Source organism: Pongo abelii, chromosome 11 (genome assembly GCF_028885655.2).
Source record: "Pongo abelii isolate AG06213 chromosome 11, NHGRI_mPonAbe1-v2.0_pri, whole genome shotgun sequence".
Taxonomy (NCBI): Eukaryota; Metazoa; Chordata; class Mammalia; order Primates; family Hominidae; genus Pongo; species Pongo abelii.
In genome coordinates, this window is record NC_071996.2 from 36212683 (window position 1) to 36234335 (window position 21653).

The 21653-nt window shown below is 42.2% G+C and overlaps 1 long non-coding RNA gene across 3 annotated transcripts in view; it reads right to left on the reverse strand.

Moving 5' to 3' along the window:
* The window catches only part of LOC134759559 (uncharacterized), a 59572-nt gene that overhangs the window by 21402 nt on the left and 16517 nt on the right, over positions 1 to 21653 (reverse strand). Inside the window, exons 2-6 of one of the 3 annotated variants that reach the window (XR_010135909.1) lie at positions 17360 to 17520; positions 9163 to 9290; positions 8268 to 8555; positions 5321 to 5393; positions 4131 to 4217 (exon numbers count right to left, since the gene is read on the reverse strand). This is a non-coding gene — a long non-coding RNA (uncharacterized LOC134759559). Of the gene's footprint in view, positions 1 to 4130; positions 4218 to 5320; positions 5415 to 8267; positions 8556 to 9162; positions 9477 to 17359; positions 17521 to 21653 lie in introns of those variants that run through there. The other 2 variants (XR_010135907.1, XR_010135908.1) reach the window with 2 other exon arrangements.

Genomic DNA, 21653 nt, shown 5'->3' on the forward strand with positions numbered 1-21653 from the left:
TTGTGTTTAAATAAAACTTTATTTACAACAGGCAGCATCTTCACCCTCACAGGTATAGTTTGCCAAACCTTACTGTAGACAATGAAAGCTTTTGAGGCAGGGGCCATGCTTTATTCATTTCTATGTCTGTAATGGCCTAGCCAGTAGGGAGAACTCAATATATGCTTACTTGAACTAGACAGAAATGCCCTTCCACCATCTCCCACCCTTGCGCAAAGGAAAGTACTAGCATTTCTCATTCCTCTCAGCCTTTGGCAGCACCTAGGGCTGTGGTGACCAGCTGTATGCTGGTTGGCTGTGGAAGAAGTCCTGCCACCACAGACAGCTGAGCCTAAGATAGCAAAGAAGGAGACAGAAATAGAATAAGTTCAAGTGCTAAAGATTAAAACATGGAGCCCATTTAACACTTGAATTGCCTCATTCCTAGAAGAGCACAGCTGTGGTCTAAGTGTCTCAAGAACTACCCTGCCTAGAGCTGTAATCTTAGTGCAGACACAAGCACCCCTAACAGATCTATCACATCAAGTGGAAACAGAGTCTGTGGTTCTTGTCTGAGAAAGGGCTTCAACCTACTGTTCTAAACCTAGTTAATAAGGCTCTGCTACAGTCTTTACCTATAAAGCCCATCTGCAATATTTGTTCAACTTCTCCAAGGAAGGAGTATGGGTAAATTACAGCATTTGCCATCCTGACTTAATGGGGTTGCTTCAAATTGTGCATGTTCTAAAACTATTTGCTCCAGCACAGGCTAAAAAGAGAGATGGAGTGATGAGATTTGTATTGCATTAAGGACAGTGAGGGAAAATATGCCCTATTTTCCCTCTCTGCGTTTTCCCTGTGATAGACAATGGGGATGCTCCATTGGTCATTTCTGCTCTTATGTATTTGCAGGTCTCAGCTGTCCCCAAATAACAGCCCTGCTGCCCTCCCTTTGGGAAGACATCACAGCGTGAGCAATAAGGACAAGCTTTGAGCTTTCTTCCAGTGGTGGGGATAGATATAAGTCTTCCATACCCTCTGGCCTATTTAGAGCTTAGTGACCTAAGTACATTGGCTTATTATAGACACAGTTGAAGCTGGAAATAATTACAGATATATAACTGCTCATTTCTATAACACTGTATTCCAGTTGTTGGATACTCAAGTGGAGAACATGATGGGAGATGTAATAAAGGGAGCATGTTAAGGAGTCTTCTAGGCAGCAGCACATGTCAGATAGAAAAGATGTTACAAGCTATGCTTCTTTTCTTTGCATGAGGCTAATTTATATGTGTATAATGAGAAACTGAGTATGAGGTTTGGAAGATATAGTTATTCAATATATTGATCTGTGTGTTTTTATTGTCTTTTTAAAGTTTCAGATATCAGAGGGAAAAACCATCAAGTCTATTACTCATTGAGTTAGAAGGGACATGAGAAGTATCTGTTTCTGGTATCCTTTATATAGCCCCCTGGGAGCAAAGATAAATAGATCTCAAGCTGACAACTGGAACCAAAAAGGCTGTCTTAGTTCCAGATGAGTACATACAACTCAGTAATTCTTCATGGCTGTGATGCTCTAAAATCACCAACTGGACTCCTTGCTGCATCCCAGTGGACAGCATTTCAGAAAATGGTACTTAGGGGATCAGGTAAGTAGAAGGCATGGACACAAGGATAGAGTTTCCCCATTGAAGCTGTTAAGTGCCTTGCAAGTATTTTTACCTATAGAATTCCCAGCTTCAAAAAAAAACCATGTCATTATGTGAATTTGCCTCAAAAAATTAAAAACAAAAGGCTGTGTGATGTGGTTAGGCTTTGTGTCCCCACCCAAATCTCATCTTGAATTGTAATCCCCGTAATCCCCATAATCCCCACATGTCAAGGGAGAGACCAGGTGGAGGTAATTGAATCAGAGGGCGGTTTCCCTCATGCTGTTCTCGTGATAGTGAGTGAGTTCTCACAAGATCTGATGGTTTTATAAGGGGCTCTTCCCTGCTTCGCTCAGCACTTCTCCTTCCTGCTGCCTGTGAAGAAGGTCTCTTGCTTCCTCTTTGCTTTCCACCATAATTGTAAGTTTCCTGAGGCCTCCCCAGCCATGCTAAGCTGTGAGTCAATTAAACCTCTTTCATTTATAAATTACCCAGGCTCAGGAAGTTCTTTATAGCAGTATGAAAATGGACTAATACACTGTGTCATTAGGACACTTTCAGTTGCAAGAAAGTGAACTTACTGAGAAGTTTAAACTATAAGTTATCAGTTCATATAACAAGAAGACTAGAGGTAGGAAGGGGACCAGGCATGCTGCATTACAGTCACAGCTTCGTAGCTCTGCAATTCCTTCCATTACCTCCTGTGCTGGCTTCATCCATAGGCTTGTAGTAAGATAATGACAGCTAGTCAATCCATCCTCTGGCAATCTCAGAATTCAAAGAGCATAGGTCCAATATGCAAATGCCTATCAGGCCTCTAATTTATCCCTATTTAATTTGCTCATATTATTGGCCAAAGCAAGTCACCTTGCCAAGCCCAGAGTTCAATATGGGAGACAATGCACAAGAGCATGAATATTGAGAGACATGGTCCCTTGGGGGCCATGAATGGAAGAGTCTACCAATGAGGCCATAGTCACATCCCACTTCCCCTCCTGACCCCCAAAATTTGTCATCTTGTAGTCTCATCTGGCCCCAATACTGTGTCCCAGTTCTGCTCATGGTGCTTCTGCCATCTTCAGTGAACTACCACCTTTAGCAGCTTTCTCTATATCCACAACCTAGCCCACATATAACCTAAAAAAGCAGCAACACCATGTTCTCTCTGGTCCAGGACTTTTTTTCAGATTCTACCTCCTTCATTTTTCTTTGAAGTTCTCCTCTCTCATCGGCTTATCCTTCTTTCTATCTGTAAATGTTACCATGTTCACCCTTTCGGCTTAGCCTCTTCCAAATGACAACTGCTACTTAGAACAAGCTGCTTGATTTTTATTATTGGTCTTCAACCCAAATTCTGCCCCTTAGATTGCCTTTTTTATTTCTATGCATCAAAGACGACCTGTAAGTGATGCCTACCCTGGACTCCATCTGGGCGTCTGGGTCCAGCAGCACTCAGGCATCTATATTTGACTCATGGTCTTGAGTCCTTGACTTGGAACTCATTTGTGACCCCAGTTCCTCTAGGACTATAAGTTGCCCCTCCTCCCTCCAGAGACTTGAGTTCCATCCTGAAGCCCAGCCCAGAAGTGAAAATTTTGCTATAGACTGACACACTCCCCCAGTACTAAGATGCCCAACATCCCAGATGCTGGACCCCATCACTTTCCACTGTCTTCTTAGGACACCCTGACACTTCATTTATGGACAAGACACTCAAACCAGCTTAAGCAGGAGATGGAGATTCATGGGATCACATAATCAAACCATAGGAAAGGGAAACTCGTCTCCAAAATGGACACAGGAACTGGAACAGAGCCAGGCCTGCTTTCCAGCCCTGCCTCTCTCTGTGGCTGTTTATAAATGTCAGCTTCACCTTCACTCTCTAAAGACAGTTTCCTCCAGTGGCAGGAACTATGGCCACTGATGGCTCTAGAATCTCCAGTGGGTATGAATTTCAACAGCTGAATGAAAAGCCCTTAGGTTTCTACCAGAACAGATGATTTTATGCCAAACCACTTAGCAATAGAGAGAGAAGAAAGACAGAGGCTTATAGTGAGAAAGAAAAGAAACTTTCTATCTGAGGAATGTGAACCTCCTTTAAATTACCAGGCCCAGTGAGGCATGAGAATGAGGCCACAGTCACATCCCACTTCCCCTCCTGAGCTAAGTAATCATCTCTTGAATATGCTTGCTATGTGGACTCTAGGCCTATTTTCACAAGTAGCTCAAAATTAACCTAATGTCACCACATGCTAGATATCATTAGGTCATAATCTATATGTCAACAATGTATAGCCAATAACTAATGAATGACATTTCTGTAAACCAAAGAGAATTCCTGACAAACAACTTTGTATCATCCCCCTACGTATCCCCTTGCCTTTGCCTTTAAAAACCTGCTGGTAACAAAGGCCAAACAGAGCTCCTATCCAAGGTCACTTGGGCCTGAATCTTCTGAGCAGCTATCCTCATCTTGGCCCAAATAAACTCTTTACTTACATTAATTTTGCCTCAGTTTCTTCCTTTAGGTTGCCAGTAGCTTCTTTAATAACATTTTTTAAATTTCTTTTCCCACACTGTTTTGACCTGTAGAAGAGAAGGGAGAACAGAAACAGGAAGGTGAATAACAAGCAGGTGAAGTCCACAGGACATCCGGGTCCTGGGCAAACAAGCCCACGGGGCCTCAATGCACTCTTCACGGGGTTCACAGGTGGTGCGGCAAGACCCATGAAGCTGTCTCCACCTTGAAAAGGCTTAGGAGATGCTTTTACACCCTTGTTTGGGTGCATAAATCCAAAAGCCCTTATCCATGACCTTTGGAATCAGATGAGTTTAAGCACTTTTCAGATTTTTAAAACAAAATATAGGGTAGTATACAAGATATACTCCCCATGGAGTATAGAACAGCCCCCATAGTCAAATTCATTAAACATTTTATGGTTAAAATATATAAATATTCACACTTCTTAGGATAATTAATGTTTGTATAGACACTCCTGTTAGTTTAGGTCAGGTCAAGTTTTGCTACTAAATGCATAATATTAAAAAAAGTTGGTTTTCAGAGTTTGGAGATTTAAGAATGATGGTTAAGAGATGTCTACACAAGAGATGTTGAAAGTGATAACTAAAAGCCTGGACTATTGGTTCCCAGGGTTAGAGACCAACTCTGTCCAGAGCTGGAGTCTGTGACTGATTGAGCCGTGTGCCTGCTCCTGTGTCCCGTGCCCCTACTGCCAGCCATGCCTCCCCAATCAGAGCACTGCAGAGCAACCCTTCCCCATACTTCCCACCTCACTGCTACCATCTAAGAACCTACTTGCAAGAAGGAACTGAAACCAGCCCAATTGTCCCATATAATTGATGTTTATGGTCTTTTTTATTAAACTTAGAAATTGACTCTCTTAGTCTTAAAGCTTAAAACTTAATATTTGTCTTATCTGAGTTCCTTCCTCAGGAAACCAACCCTTAGATCTCCTGGTAGTATCAAAGAACTGAAATTTACCAAATCACTCATCCAGACAATGAGATGCCAGACGCTTCATTCCTTTTGATTGCTTCCTTACCCCTTCCTAATTCTTTCCTCTTCACAATCCCCACCACTCTACCTAGCACAGGCAGCTACATTCTTTCCCTGCTATATAAACCACCAATTTTAGTTGGTTGGAGGGAGGGACAAATTTAAGACTTACCTCCCAGCTCCTCAGCTGTAGCACCCAAATAAAGCCTTCTTCCCAGGCAATACTTGTCTCAGTGATTGGCTTTCTGTACAGCAAGCAATGAAACCTAGATCAGACCCCTGGCAGGTTAGTAATAGAACCTACATTTACAGTTGTGAACCTGAAATAATCAAAAGGATCAGAATCCAGTTTTAAACAGTTTCTTCACACAAAGATCTGAGAATACCCATCCTAAAAACACAGACTCCAGAGTAATGGGGTCAGTGCTCCAGAGGTAAAAGTTCTTCCTTATATAGGCAGAAAACAAAGAAATTTAGTAGGATTACAACATTTTCTATACAAGACTGGTTTATGAGTTACAACTTAGTTACAGTTTGTTGTCCTTTCCAAACAGCTTATTTTCATTTCCTTTCCAATTTAAAAGAGTGTACTTAACATTCCATCTTAGGCAATGAAATAATGAAGTCTTTATGTGAGAAAGGTAAGAGAGAAGTTAATCTATAATGATAATCAACATAGAAAATAAGTCTTCCCTGGGGCCCTTTAGTTGTTTACAACATTTTACAAACCAGTATAGGTAAGGAACAGAGCTAATCTATAATCAGAGAAACAAAGGTTATAGCTCCCTGTTTACCTGACTCAGGTCCCATAATCACATTCTCTTGAGGCTCAGAATATTTTAAGATTCCAACAGCTTAGATTTTAAATTACTTATTTTGAAATAGTGGATCACTCACCTCCTGGTAAGAAACCATCAGTCTCACTACCACCTGACCCTACTTTCTGTTTCCCTAGATCATTACAAGATGTCCACAACCACAGGTCTTTCCTCTCTACCTGGACTCTCGCCCTCACAAAGTTCTGAACATCTCATAATAGAATCCAAATTCCTACCCCTTCAAACTATTTCACTGTGACTTCTGAAACTCATGGCCTATCATCAGCAAAATACCATCTGTCCTTAATCTCTTCTCTGAATGTTCATTTCAGTATGAAGGAGGAGAGCTTTATCTTCTTCTCTGAGTGTTTCCTTCTATTTCTTGCTCTGCTGAAGCCAGGCTCTCCCCCAAGGACACTTCTACCCACACAACACCCCCACACAGCCCCCTCAAGATTTGTTTTATCTCACTCCTCTGGTACCACTGAGTTTGTGAGTGGGAAGTTGTCCCACTTCTCATTGCTACTTTCAGAACTCCATTCCTCCCCTATAAACTGTTATAATAATATTTATAATAAGATGCATATTTGGTCTTCACCTCCTTTTCTTGAAACACAGCTCCTAAGACTCTTGGAGTCTCCAAAGTGATGTGTCTTTTTGTATGCTAATGAGATGACTGGTGGCTGGAGGCTCCTAGGTAGCCTCAGGGTGGGGCTAGCTGTCCAGGAAACCAACCACGTGATGAGAAGTTTGAAACTTTCAACCCCAACCCTGGAGGTGGCTCCAGGGAGGAGATAGACTGAAGGTCAAATTGATCACCAATGTCCAATGGTTTAGTTAATCATGCATGTGTAATGAAGCCTCCATAAAAAAACGAAACAGGATTTAGAGAGCTTGTAGGTTGCTGAAAGTGTGAAGGTTCTGGGAAAGAGCACAGAAGCTCTGCCCCTCCCCCCATACTTTGCCCTACATACCTCTTCATCTGGCCATTAATCTATATCCTTTGTAATATCCTTTATACTAAATGGGTAAACATAAGTAGTTTCCCTGAGTTCTGTTATCTGCCGTAGCAAATCAACCCCTTAACGGGGTCTTGGGAATGCCCAATTTATAGCCTGTTGGTCAGCAGCGCAGGTCCCAACTCAGGACTTACAACTGGCATCTGGAGTAGAGGGCAGTCTTGTGGAATGGAGCCCTCAATCTGTGGGATCTGATACTGTCTCCAGGTAGGTAGTGTCAGAATTGAATTAAATTGGAGGATGCCCAGCTGGCATCCGCTGAAGAATTGGTTTGGGGTTGGGAGAAACTCCTGCACATTTTGGTGCCTAGAGGTGAAATATTCTGTGTTGAGTATTGAGTGAGTGTGTAAAAATAGGAAAAACAGTTTGGTTCTTCCTATCTTTTCCATAAACCACCCCCACACACAGCTTCTGTGAAGCTTATGCGCTGTTCAATCCCTCCGTTGCTCCTTTTTGTAGGAGACACTTAAAGGTCTCCAAGCGACTCTGCTCCATTTCCCTCTCTCTCCCTCTAAGACCACTCTTGTACTAACACTTGATGATTTCAGTATTCACGCAGATGACAACTCGAGGGTCTTTATCTCTCAGTTTCTTGATCTTCTCATCTCCAATTATTTTGTCCACCCTACCTCTGCTCTCCCCCACCTTATTCTATGGCATTGCCACTTACTGCCCTCCTTCACAATCTGTGTTTTACATATCCTATTCTCCAAATATCATCTTTTATCTCCCCAGCTTACTCCCCCTGTACTGGAATACCAGTGATTCTTAGCCCACACTAGGATGTTTAACACTGCCATCATTGCGCTGTCCACTTGTACCCCAAACTTTCTTATTAGGCTCTGTGGTCCATTGTTATCATCAGTCCTTTGAAGACACCATCAACTCCTTTGCTCCTCTCTTCTTCTGTCACACTCACCTAGCAGAAAACCTAGCCCTGGTTAAATCTGACTTTCTGCCTGTGCCACACCCACACAGCTGAAAGTGTCCAGAGATAAGCATGCAGCTAGGAAGACTTGTCTCCATGTAAACTCATGACAAAAACCTCCAGTGGGCCTGTAGTGCTGTTTGTCCCTCCAACCACATTCCCTCAGTCAATTCATACCCCTACTCCATGATGAGTAATTCACACCCTCTCTCTTCTCAAATTGCCCACCCTCTTCCCATTCCTACTCTCCACCAAAGACCTTGCCTTTTATGTCACAGAGAAAATAGAAACCAGCCAAAAAGAACTTTCATGTGCTTCCGTGTGTTTTTCTCACCCTCGCTTGCTCATACTCACGTTCTCCTTCATTCCATGTGGTCTCTCATTTCAGCTTTCCTCTGGGTGTTTAGTCCAAACTTTTCCTTCTGAAGATCATCAATCTCATCTCACTTTTTCTCACTACCAGGAGTTCCGTAGCTTCAGCCCCCGAGACCACCTGACTTGTTTCTCAGGGTTCCAACGCCAAATTTCCAGTATGAAAAATCTGACTGGCCCAGTTCAGGTCACAAGTTCACTCCAGTCAATCAGCTGTGGCCATCGAGGAGGGTTGCATTGCACCAGAAAGCCTTAGAAAGAGGCCGTGCTCTGAAAGGGGGATGTAGGGCAGTAGGAAATATAGGACAACAACTAGCCAAAAACAAATAAAACAAAAAACTCCTCCAAAAGTCTGCTTCCACTGGGGAAAACTATATAAATACAACATGGCACATAAAAATTTAGAGAACAAAGCTTTTCAGAAACTACTGAGAACAAAGAGATATCATTACAAAAGGCATCTGAGGAAAGCATAGCTATAATGTATTTTGGTCTGTGTCCCCTAGACCATGTCTCAGAGCCCAGAACTGGCCCTATTGATCTTTATAATCCAGTATATTACATGGTAGCTAGCATTCAATATTTGCTGGATTGAACAGAATCCCCTGGAAGATAATGAAAAAATAAATGACAGCATGATGGGCACTGCAATTCTGCTTATCTATAAAAAGAAATAATTCAGGTTTTCCTGGAGAATTGAACTTTTCTCTAGCACCGAATATTATAAAGGATTGTGAAGAGAAATCTTTATTTGGGTGACATTTGGTCACATAATGGACAATGGCCTCATCTCAGGCTTTGCAAAAGATTCAGAAATGCCTTTCAACTGTCTGTTTCTTATATTATCTCTCTCTAAAAGCCAAGGACATAACACTACCTCATAACTCCAGGGTGGCATTTCCACGGAGAGAAGAGCTAATCCAGCAGAGCAGGCTGTTTTCTGACCAAATCCAGGAATGCAGCTGAGGAATCCTGGAGACGTGGCTATAAGCCATGGGTGGGGGGCTGGGAGGCAGAAAGGTATGTCCAAATCACCTAGAAGAATTTTTCAAGATACGAATTTTCCCTCCAGAGTGACTCTAAAATTACCTGGGTCTCTAAAATAAAGGTAAAGAGGGGACCAGAAGATTACTGGCATATATGTTTTGAAAAATACCATTATCTCCCCCCTCCCTCCCCCTCACTCTCTTGAATACCAATGACCTTGAGGGATGCCTGTGTTTGATAAGTCTTTCTCAAATATCAGTATGTATTTTATGTATGCATATATGTATGCATTTATATGCCATCTCATTCCAGAAAGGATGGCAGATGGCTCACAAGGATACATAAAATACAAAAAAGAAGCACAAAAAATAGAAACAAAATGCCAAAGAGGAAAAAAAAGTTGGAAATTCAAATGCTAGTAGCCCTAAGTGCACTTTCACGAAGTTCAGCTGGTGTGAATTCAAGAAAGGCTGTGCTCACTGAGAAGAGACACCACGCCAGGCGTTCAGGGAGCATGAGCTCCCGGCACTGGAACATCCGCTGGAGAAGCTGAACATTTGTCACCAGGACGAAGACCTCTGACTTAAGTTCTCACCAGATAGAAGCAACCTTACCAGAAAGGGAGGTGGGTGACAAGGGTCCCATTTTGTTAAATTTGAGTTATGGAAGGATCCCCATGAGAGGGCCTGGACAGGATAGCACTTGGAACTTAAGGAACTCACAGGGAAGGTATTATTCGCAGGGAAGGTATTATTAAGTCTTATTATTACCTCCCCTCCTTCCTGGAGAGAGGTCCCAGGTTGAATCACCTGGCATTCAGGTGCCTTTTATACTCAGCTTCCATCTTGACCAGGAACTGAATTACAGATTAGATGTCTAGGTCTTCCAAATCCTGCTTCTATTTAATTAAGGCTGTCTTCCTATACATACAACAATTTATACTTGGAGCATGGCCAGGCATTTATATAAGACCCCATGATAGGACTGAAAGCACTGGCATCTGTATGGAGTGTGGTGGGGTGTCAGGTGGAGGTGGACAGAAGATCACCTGATTCCACTCCAGGATAGTAATAAGTATAGCTCATTTTACTGACAACTTTTAAGGCACTGCGTGCTTTAAATGCATTATCTCATTTAAGCATTTCATCCACCAACTTAGGAGCATTCTATCATCATCTTCATGGTATAAATGAGGAGATGGAGGCTCAGAGAGATTACATGTCTCACCCAGAACAGTTCACTTCCTAAGCTGTTGAGGCAGGACCCAAGCCCAGCAGTCAGGCTGGTGAAGCAAGGCCACAGAGGGCAGGCAAGAGTGGATGTGGACTGTAGTTCGTGGATCCCATGTCTTTAACAACCAGCCTTCAGTTATTCTCTGAAGCCCAATGAACTCAGTTCTTTTGGACCAGTGAAAAAGTAGACTCCATGGAAAAAAATATTTTTGCAATTTCCCTTTCAAACACTGAGTCCTCAGTGAAGTCAAAGTAAAATTTCTGCTAATAATTTAGCAGTTGTCCTGATTTGTCTTGGCTAATGGTGAAGAGTAGGGAAGGTAGAGATGGGGTCGATGAGATGTCATTCTTGGGGTAACAGAGTCATACCATCTAGTCCTGAATTCTTCAAACTGTTTTTTAACCCATGCCTTTTGAGGAATTTTTTGTCCATCACCCTAAGAATTATTGATGTGCAAGAATCTGTTTTCTTTGACATATTCCTCACAGTCAGGAAGATTTTATTCTTCACTATTTTATCCAGTCAGAAATTACAAAAAGCCTTTTTTGGCTTGTTTTCCAAATATTCATTTTGTTACTATCTAAACTGAGTTTTAAATCTACCCATGCCCGCTCTCTTTGAGAGACCCCACCCTCCCAACACCTTTGAGGATCCCTGAGTGCTACTAGGAACTTCTTTCTGAACATATTTTTTTCTGAAATGCTGACTAGAGTTCAAGAGCAAATTCAAGAAGTCAGAAAACTGGTTTCTGCCTCAGCCCTGGGTTTTACAAATTCTCATACACCTCACTGGATCAGCAAAATCACCTGATCTGCAGAAATTTGGACACATCATTCCTTTCAATGTCTTAAAAATGGTATTCCCAGATATTTTCCTCATGTTTCTTTTCTGTCTTTTTTTTTCTTTTTTTTTTTTGAGACGGAGTCTCGCTCTGTCACCAGGCTGGAATGCAGTGGCGTGGTCTTGGCTCACTGCAACCTCTGCCTCCCAGGTTCAAGTGATTCTCTTGCCTCAGCCTCCTGAGTAGCTGGGACTACAGGCGTGTGCCACCACACCCAGCTAATTTTTGTATTTTTAGTAGAGATGGGATTTCACCATGTTGGCCAGGATGGTCTTGATCTCTTGACCTCATGATCCACCCACCTCAGCCTCCCAAAATGCTGAGATTACAGGCATGAACCACCGCGCCTGGCCTCTTTTTCCTTTTCCTTTTTTTTTTTTTTTTTTTTTTTTTGAGACAAGGTATCATTCTGTTGCTCAGGCTGGAGTGCACTTGTGCAATCATGGCTCATTGCAGCTTCAGCCTCCTGGACTCAAGCGATCCTCCCACTTCAATCCGATGAGGGGCTGGAACTACAGGCACTCCCACAACACCTGGCTAATGTTTCAATTTTTTGTAGAGATGGGGGTCTTCCTTTGTTGCCCAGGCTGGTCTTGAACTCCTAGACTCACGCAATCTGCCTACGTTGGCCTCCCAAAGTGCTGAGATTACAAGCAGGAGTCACTGCATCCGGCCTCATGTTTCTTTTACTTTGATGAACAAAATTATACCATATGTTCCCAGTGCTTATATAGGATTTTATCTGACACTTAGGCCACAGGCACATAACAAGTAGTTAATCTTCGAGGTTTCTAAGATAAATGTGTGGTGTGTGCATACATATGTAATTCTGAACTCACACAGGCTACTGAGGAGTTTTAGTTCAGATCCTCCATTCATCATTAAATGGGACAGAATGATGTTTCTCACAGCTTTCAATTCTAGAGATTTTAAACCACAGGTTTGCAGTTCCTTGCAGGTTTAATTAGTTACTCTAAGTAGTGGAGCTGTTCTCTAAATGTACAGTTGGATCCTGAAACACTCACCTTTTGATTAACCTTGCAGCCCTTAGGCTGGAGCAGCTCCTGCATTGGGACTTTTAAGAAATGCCTTTACCTAATGATGGACAGAAGGATATCCAAGGACAGGCACAGGTACAGGCTTTGGAGCCAGGAGACCTGCCTTTGTTTTATGTAACATTTTATTTTGAAATAATTTAAGACTCACAAGAAGTTGCAAAAACTGTACAGAGTTCCCATGTACCCTTCACTCAGCTTCCCCCAGTGGCAAAGCACAAACACAGGATATCAACAGACCTGCTTTCACTATCAAACACTTACTGAGCACATAGACAATGTGCAGGAACTGTTCTATGGGCTTTAAAGTGATAACTCCTTTAATCCTCACAGCAAGCCTTTGGGATAGACAGAGTAACCTCCATTTTACAGCTGAGGAAACCAAGGCACAAAGAGATTAGATAAATTGCCCTTAGCCAAAATTCAACCCAGACTACCTGGTTCTGAAACCTATGCTTTGAAGCACTACACTATCCTGGGTTTTTTTCTATGCGACCTTGGCTAAGTTACTTGTACCATCCTCTGTTTACTTACAAAAATTAAGTTGTTTTGAATATTTTTTTCTAAATTAGGAATAAAATACCACCTACAGGGTCCCATATTCAGTGGATTGTTCTTCCCTTGTACTCATGCCTCCATTCAGTGGATGACTATCGAAAAGCACTACAAAACGAACTAATTTTCTAGTTTTCTAATTTCCATGAATGGTGCAAATCAGTCACTGGTCAAGCAGCATTTGCATTGAGGTTTACACTGGAATAAAGCAGTCATGGCTATGCTTCAATATTTCAGCCACAGCACTGTCTGATTCTAAAATTTCAGCTCTTTCAGATAGTTATCTGAAGAAATGGCAAATGGCTATAATCTGCTGACTGCACAAAATTCAGGATATATAGAATGAAATTAACAAACTAACAGCAAGAAAGCTCTCAAACATATTCAAACAAAAAGGATGAAAATGGATTTTACTCCCATAGTTAGGTCTAATGATAAGAATAGATGCCAAATATGTATTACATGTCTGCAATGTGCCAAGCTCTTTATAGTCTCTCTAATCCTCGCAATTTACATAAAGCACTACCCTATTCGAAGAGGAGGAAGCTGAAGAGCTATCTACTCTTCCTACCAAAAGGAAGGAATTATCAGGAAAGAATCCAAGCGACAATGGCATCCTTTCCCAACTCTGTCATCTGCTCACCTCAAGAAAACCAAGAATGAGCTAACAGTGCAAAGTAAAGTGAATTAAGGAGAAAGTTAGCTCCCTTGCTAGTTAGGAGGTATTCCTGACCAGTCTCCTAGGTCCCTTCCAGAATGTATGTCATGATGTAAACGGTGACCAGTAAGTTCATTAAATCTTGATTCTTTAGTCTAGCTTTCTCAGCCACTCCCTCTCCACTCTTGCCTGAGTTCACGAGGAAGGAGTACAAACTGGATCAGGACAAATTTACTAATGACGGTGCATTGAGCAGAGAGTATGTATTCCATGCTTTATTTCAAGGAGACGGGAAGAGCTCTAACACTTGTTTGGTTGGTTAACTGAAATATGTATCCAAAGGTGGTCTACAGCAAATGAAATCAAAATGCCACAACTTCTTAGTGTACTATAAAGGCAAGTATTTGAAGACCTAAGGAGATTAAAACGCTAGAATGGATTGATCATGTAAGACCTGCTCATCCATTCTGGAAGGGTCCAGAGGACACACCCTTTGCCAAGGCTGTGATAAATTCATGAGGTGACCCCTCCCTCAGCATCCTTGCAGAGTTCAGTGCTTGTTCGTCTCTGTAGATCAGATATTACGGCATCAACTATGATTGAATTAAGATTCCTGAATGCAATGAAGGTGATAGGATTCTAGGGTGGCAGGGACCAAGTGACATCAGAACCAAAGCAATAATAAAAATAGTCTGATTCACAGAAATCGTTGGCATTGACTAAGCTGATCATACTGTCCCTAGAAATAAAGTAGATAGGTAGTCTATTAAGTCTTCTGTATCTGTGTGAGTGGAAAAGCTCTAAGTCTAGTGATCAGAAGTTCTGGATTAAGTCACCAAATGACAGAGTCATAGCCTCTCAGTCAGTTCCCAGACTTGAACTGATTCACCAACATAGAGTTTGTGAATCCTTGAAGAAGGAGCCTGCCATACCGTGAAAAATGTATAAGTGTGTATCTCCCTCCCAATCTTTCCCAAAAGATCCGTGGCCATTTACTAGGGTGGTTGTACCTTGGGGAAGGAGTAACAATTAGACTTTTTCAGGAATTATGGGATGCTGGCCCTGAACTAGCACTAATTCCTGAATGCATAAAATGTTACTGCCATCCACCAGTCAGAGTAGGCACTTATGAAGGTCAAATGATTAATGGAGTTTGGGTTTGGTTCCATCTCGCAGTAGGCCCAGTAGGGTCTGAAATCATCCTATGGTCATTTCCCAAGTTCTGGGGTACATTCATCAGCATGGACATTCTGAGCAGAATCCCCACATTGGCTCCCTAACCTGCAGAGGAGCATGAGCTATCATGGTAGGAAAGACCAAGCGGAAGTCACTAGTACTGTTCTCTACCTAGAAAAATAGTAAACCAAAGGCAAAACCACATTCCTGTAAAGATTAGTGTCACCACCGAGAACTTGAAAGATTCAGGGATGGTGATTACCATGCCATCCCCATATAACTGGCCTATAATAGTTGGCCTGTGTAGAAGACAGAGGGAGCTTATAGAATGACAGGGATTATCCTGAAGTTAAGTAGGTGGTGACTTCAAAGGCAGCTGCTCTTCCAGATGCAGCTGTTGTTGGAACAAAGCAACACATCCACTGTATGCATGCAGCTTGTATGTCACCTTTTATGTAGCTATTGATCCAACAAATGCCTATTAATAAGACCATCAGAAGCTCTTTTCTTTCAGTTGGCAATGCCAGCAATATACCTTCACTGTTCTACCTCAAGGCTAGGGAAACTCTCCAGCTCCATGCCATACTCTAGCCCATAGGGACACCACCACATTTCCATGCCACAGGACACCATACTGGTCCATTACATTGATGAGGTGATGCTGATCAGACCTAATAAGCAACCATTTTAGGCACATTGAAACAATATTTGCATCAGGGCAAGAGAAATAAACTCCACAAAAACCTTAAGAAAATTTCATGATCTATCTCTTTCAAGGTAAAGGACAAGTTGCTACATCGGGCCCATCTTACCTAGGAAAGAGTCACAATGCATAGTTGGTTTCTTTGGATTTTGTAGGCAACATCTGCCATTTGCCAAGTGACCCCAAAATCTTCCAATTTTAGTTGATCCCAGAAAAGTGAAGGCTTTGAAGCAGGTTCAGGCTGCGATGCAAGTTGCTCTAACACTTTGACCATATAACCCACAGATATAACCACACATGAAGAGTCAGTAGCTGATAGTGATGATATATGGAGACTTTGGTAGGCAATATGTGTGAATTACAATGCAGACTCTTCAGATTTGGGAACAAAGCCATGCTATCCTCTGCAGATAACCATGATCCCTTTGAGAAATAACAACAGCTTTTGGCTTGCTACTGGGCCTTAGTAGAGACAAAATGACCATAGGACCCCAAGTTATTATCTGACCTGAGCTACCCAGCATAAACTGGGGTTGCCTGACCCATCAAGCCATAAATGTCAGCATTCACAGCAGCACTCCATCATCAAATGAAAGTGGTATACATGAGATCAGGCTTGAGCAGGTCTTGAGGACACAGATTGAATGAGGATGTAGCCCAGATCCCCAAAGCCTCTATTTCTGCTAGTGTGACTTCTCTCTTTCCACCTATACCTCTAGCCTCCTGAGGAGTTCCCTAAAACCAGTTTATTGAGCAGGAGAAATAGAAAGCTTTGTGCATGGTTTACAGATGGTTCTGTACATGAAAGTGGATGGGTGCAGCACTGCAGCTCCACATGGGGATGACCAGGACAGTCATAAATGGGAATACTCCTAATGAGTAGAACTTGGAGTAGGTGCTGATTGTTCATGTTTCCTAGGAGATATGGCCAGAAGCATAGGTCTAAACTGCTTCATGGGCTGCTCATGGTTTGGCTGGATGGTCAGGGACTTAGAAAGAACAAGACTGAAAAATGAATGGCAAAGAGATCTAGGAAGAGGTATGTGGATGCACCACTCCACATAGAAATGGGGTGTGAAGATGTTGGTAACTCATGTACAAGCTTACTCAAGGATAACCTCATCAGGGGACGAATTTAACAATCAAGTGGATAGGATAACCCATTCTGTGGATACCACTCGGCCTGTTTCCCCAGCCGCTCCTGTCATTGGCCAATGGACTCATGAATAAAGTGGCCCTATGGCTCTGGAACATGGACTGCTCTTCACCAAGGCCAGTCTGGTTTCAGCCACGCTGACTGTTGAATCTGCCAACAGAAAAACCAACACTGAGCACTTGATATGGCCCCATTCCTCAGGAGGACTGTGGCGGGTTGATCACCTTGGATTGCTTCCATTATGGAAGACAGAATAATTTGTTCTTAGCCACTTATTCTGTTTATGAATTTGCATTTTCTGCCTGCAAGGCTTCTGCCAAGACTACTATCTATAGACTTACACAGTGCCTTACCTATCTTCCTGTTATCCCAAACATCCTTGTATATGATATGACCAAGGAACTCACTTCACAGAAAATGAAGTACAACAATCAGCCCATATATCTGGGACTCATGGAATTCACTGATCATATGATGCTCCCCATAAACCTGAAGCAGCTAGCTTGGCAGGATGATGAAATGGCCTTGTAAAGATTCTATTACAGCATTAGGTAGGTGGCAGAACATTAAAGAAGTGGGCCAATATCTTCCAGGAAGCAGCAAATGCAGCAAATCAGTATCTGATATTTGGTGCTATTTCTCCTGTAGTCAGGATGCGCAGGTTTGCAAATCAAGTGCTGAGAATGGGAGGGGCTCCCCTCACTACTCACCTAGTGATCCATTGGCAACATTGTGCTTCCTGTCCCCTCGACTTTAGGTTCTACTGGGCTAGTGGTCTTCGTTCTGAAGGGAGAATTTCTAATAGCACAACAATGATTCCGTTGAACTGGAATTGGAGACTTCCATCTGGCCATTTTGGGATCCCTCGTGCCTGTGAATCAATAGGCCGAAAAGGGGGTTGCTGAATACACTAAGAGAATCACTCCAGTCTATCATGACAAAATTGAGTTGCTGCCACATAAAGGGCATAGGAAGATGTATGTTTGGAATGGACGTATGTTAGTATTCTCATGCCCTGTGATTAAATTCAACCACCTAGTTGAGGCAGGACTAGCAATGCCCATACCAGCAATGAAGGTCTGGGTCACCCACTGGGCAAGGAGCCATGACCAGCTTAGGTGTTTTGTGAAGGGAAGGAAAGTGGAATGGATAGTAAAAGAAGGTAGATAAAAATACCAGCTACGACCCTGTGACCAGTTGCATAGAGGACTGTAGCAGCCATGAATATTTATTCCTTGTTTAGATATTAATGTTTATGTATGTATTAGCTAAATATTTGTTTCTTCCCTCTCTCTTCTCCTTATTATATAAAAATATGCTAACATGTTAACCGTATATTTCAGTATTTAAGGTAGGATATAAAAGTAGGGGCATGAGCTTCCCAGAAGAAGAATGAACATTACCCAAAGACAAAAAAAGGACTATATATCTTCTTTTGGAGACAAATTTAGGGTGTTTCTGTTTGTACATCAGATGGTTGTATCATGTCTTTATTTGGAGATTAAGTCTGGTTTCAGGAGATGTGTATGAGTGACAAGTGATCAAGAAGAGGGCTGTAGCAGCTTTGTAATATATCAGCTTGGTTAGGCTGAACTACAGTTCCTAGAATTTCCTTTTCTGTATGTTTCTGGTTAAGGTGGACCACCAGAGAGATTCTTGTGGAAATTTTGTGAGCATAGGGAAGCAACAGGTGTTTTGTAGTGGGGTGGGGGTTGGTTTGTTTTTGAGAGAGGATCTCACTCCATCACCCAGGCTGGAGTGCAGAGGTGCCATCACAGTTCACTACAGCCTCAATCTCCTTGGCTCAAGAAATCCTGCTGCCTCAACCTCCCAGGTAGCTGGGTCTATGAGCGTGCACCCTCGTACCTGGCTAATTTTATGTTTTGGAGAGACAAGGTCTTGCTATGTTGCCAGGCTGTTCTCAAACTCCTGACCTCAAGTGATCCTCCTACCACGGCCTCACGAAGTGCTGAGATTACACCCGTGAGCCTCCACGCCCAGCCAGCAGGTATTTCTTAGCTCACACATGTTCACATGTATCTGCCAGCTCACTCATAGGTGTGAGGGAGTGGTCAGGCCTGCGACTGCTCTGCCTTCTCTAGATTCTTCTTCAGCCACTGCAACTCCTGCCCAGGTGTGTTTCACACTTGATAAGGAGCCTCAGCTTCTACAGGATATCCATGTCCCCCACCCATCCCGGCCAGAGACAATGGGGACTGACAGGGGGCTCAGCTCATCCCGTGGGCTCCGGCTTGTTCTTTCCAGCCTGTTCTTACTCTGTTTTACTTCGTATATATACAATTTGTTGCAGGGATTCAGCCTTACCAAAAATTATAGGAACCGTCTCACTCTATAAATACATAGTATAATAATATTAAATTATATACACAGCTATTTATATAAATTGGTTGCAGGGATTTGACCTTACCAATAGTAGAAACTGTCTAAATATAAATATACAATAATATTATATATAATATACATATATAATTGGTTGCAGGGATTGTGTGTGTGTGTGTGTCCCCCAGTAGTTCTGCTTCTCTGAATCCTGACTGATACATGGCCCAAAGTGTTGGAAACTTGTGACCACCAGGCACATGTTCCATGAGCCTTTGAAGAGCTCCCATCCCAACCCATCCTGGGCAGCTGCCGTTGTAAACTTCCAGCTTTGTGTCTCAAGGAGGAACCTTCGTGCCTTCATAGTTTCTTTTCCTTTTAAACTGATCCTTTTCTCCCATTGCACATCTCAGGGAGGAGTTTATATAGGGATTATCCCAGAGCAAGAAATACTTGAGGAAACGAGAAATGGCTGTGGAGATCCTTGTTTCACATCCCTGGCCTGGAATAATCACACATCAGTTGTATTCCTCAAGAACCCAAGATTCTTCCCTATCTCTGCATATTCTGGAAGGATGTGATTTCCTGCTCATTTTCGGTGAACCATGAACCCTCTCCAGCCTTTCACGAAGAAGCACATTTTCCCATCGCATGAAATGGCACATCACATATCTGCTCTGATGTAAGTCACCCTGTGAGCTCCCATTCTAGAAGCCTCAGTCCTGCAATCTCTTGTTCCTATTGCTTTCTCTTTGCAGTTGACCTGACCTTTCCAGGAGGGCGAATAACAGTTTCTCCCCTACCTTCAACCATACTAACTTCACATTTTTATGTCCCACAGCTATTTGTTCTACTGTGACTCAGGAGCAGAGATGGAGATGGAACCTCCCCTTCAGCGGAGAAATGTTCACTTCCTCTCCTTTCCCCACACCCCTACTTCCCCTACTCCCCACACCCCAGCCACCCCCAACCCTGGGTGTTCACAGTGGGGAATGATGGGAACCCCCTATACCCGCCAGGCCATTTCTGCAACTCTGAGTTCCTCAAAACTTCTCCTTCTTCTTGGAAAATGCTACCACTGAGGCATGACTAGGGGGTCCTGGGGCTCAGTGATCCTCACTGCAAACTGCAGCCAACCCCAAAGCAGCTTGAGAGACTGACTGAGAGACAGGCAGAGGCAGGAGGCAAGGTGAGACCAAAGCCAAGAGCTCTATTTGGAAGCTGAATTCTTTTTTTTTTTTTTTTTTTTAATTGCACCTATTCTTATTAATTTATTTTAATTTTACTTTAAGCTCTGGGACACATGTGCTTAACGTGCAGGTTTGTTACATAGGTATACATGTGCCATGGTGATTTGCTGCACCCATCAACCCATCATCTAGGTTGTAAGCCCTGCATGCATTAGGTATTTGTCCTAATGCTCTCCCTCCCCTTTCCTCCCATCCCCTGACAGGCCCCGGTGTGTGATGTTCCCCTTTCTGTGTCTATGTGTTCTCATTGTTCAACTCCCACTTATGAGTGAGAACATGCGGTGTTTGGTTTTCTGTTCCTGTGTCAGTTTGCTGAGGATGATGGTTTCCAGCTTTATCCATTTCCCTGCAAAGGATGTGAACTCATTCTTTTTTATGGCTGCATAATATTCCACGGTGTATATGAATTGCACCTATTCTTTTTTTTTTTTTTTTTTTTTTTGTTCTTTTTTTTTTTTTTTTTATTATTATTATTATTATACTTTAGGTTTTATGGTACATGTGCACAATGTGCAGGTAAGTTACATATGTATACATGTGCCATGCTGGTGCGCTGCACCCACCAACTCGTCATCTAGCATTAGGTATATCTCCCAGTGGAAGCTGAATTCTTAATACCAACTTGCTTAGCATCCAAGAGCCATTAAAAATACTCCAACTTCTCACGGATAAAGAAGTACATATTAGAATGCCCATTTCGGCATTCTTTAGAATACTAAAACTGCCCAACGATGGGAATGTTCAATCGCAGAATATTGAGTAGCTATGAAGAATAATGCTTTCACTATTTGTAGTAAAAAAAGAAGTGCCCACAAAATGCTAAATCTTTTTTAAGAGCAAGTGGCATATAAACCCATGTTTGTTTGCTCTAAAATTTGAATTACTGACTATGCCCAGAAACAACAACAAAAAAGTCTCAAGCTGTTAGCAGTGGTTTCTTCTGGGGAGTAAAATTGGAGTACAGGAAATATTTCTGAATCCTTTGATTTAGTTACAATAATTATTATTTTTGTAATTAGAAAATAAAAATGTAAAAAATCGTATTTTTGAAGTCTGGTAAATGACAGAAAAATGTTCATAATAAAAGGTGAATTTTTAACAACATGACGCAGAATGTATAAAAGCTAAAAACACCACAAAATATTACTTCAAAAGGAGAAAAGACACTGAAAAGAAAGAAATCCTTCAATATGCAAATGTTGATATTTTCTGGGTGTTAACATTACAGGTAACTTATGTCCTTCAGGGTACCTTTCATATTCTCAGAAATTCTAAATTGTGAATTAATTTTTTAATAAAAAATAGACATTATTACTTTTCTTATAGCCAGCCTTTATATTAGTATCCTGTGACATGCTAGGCCAGAGCAGCTACACGGGACTGACATTTTCTTATTATTTTCACCAAACAGAGATTC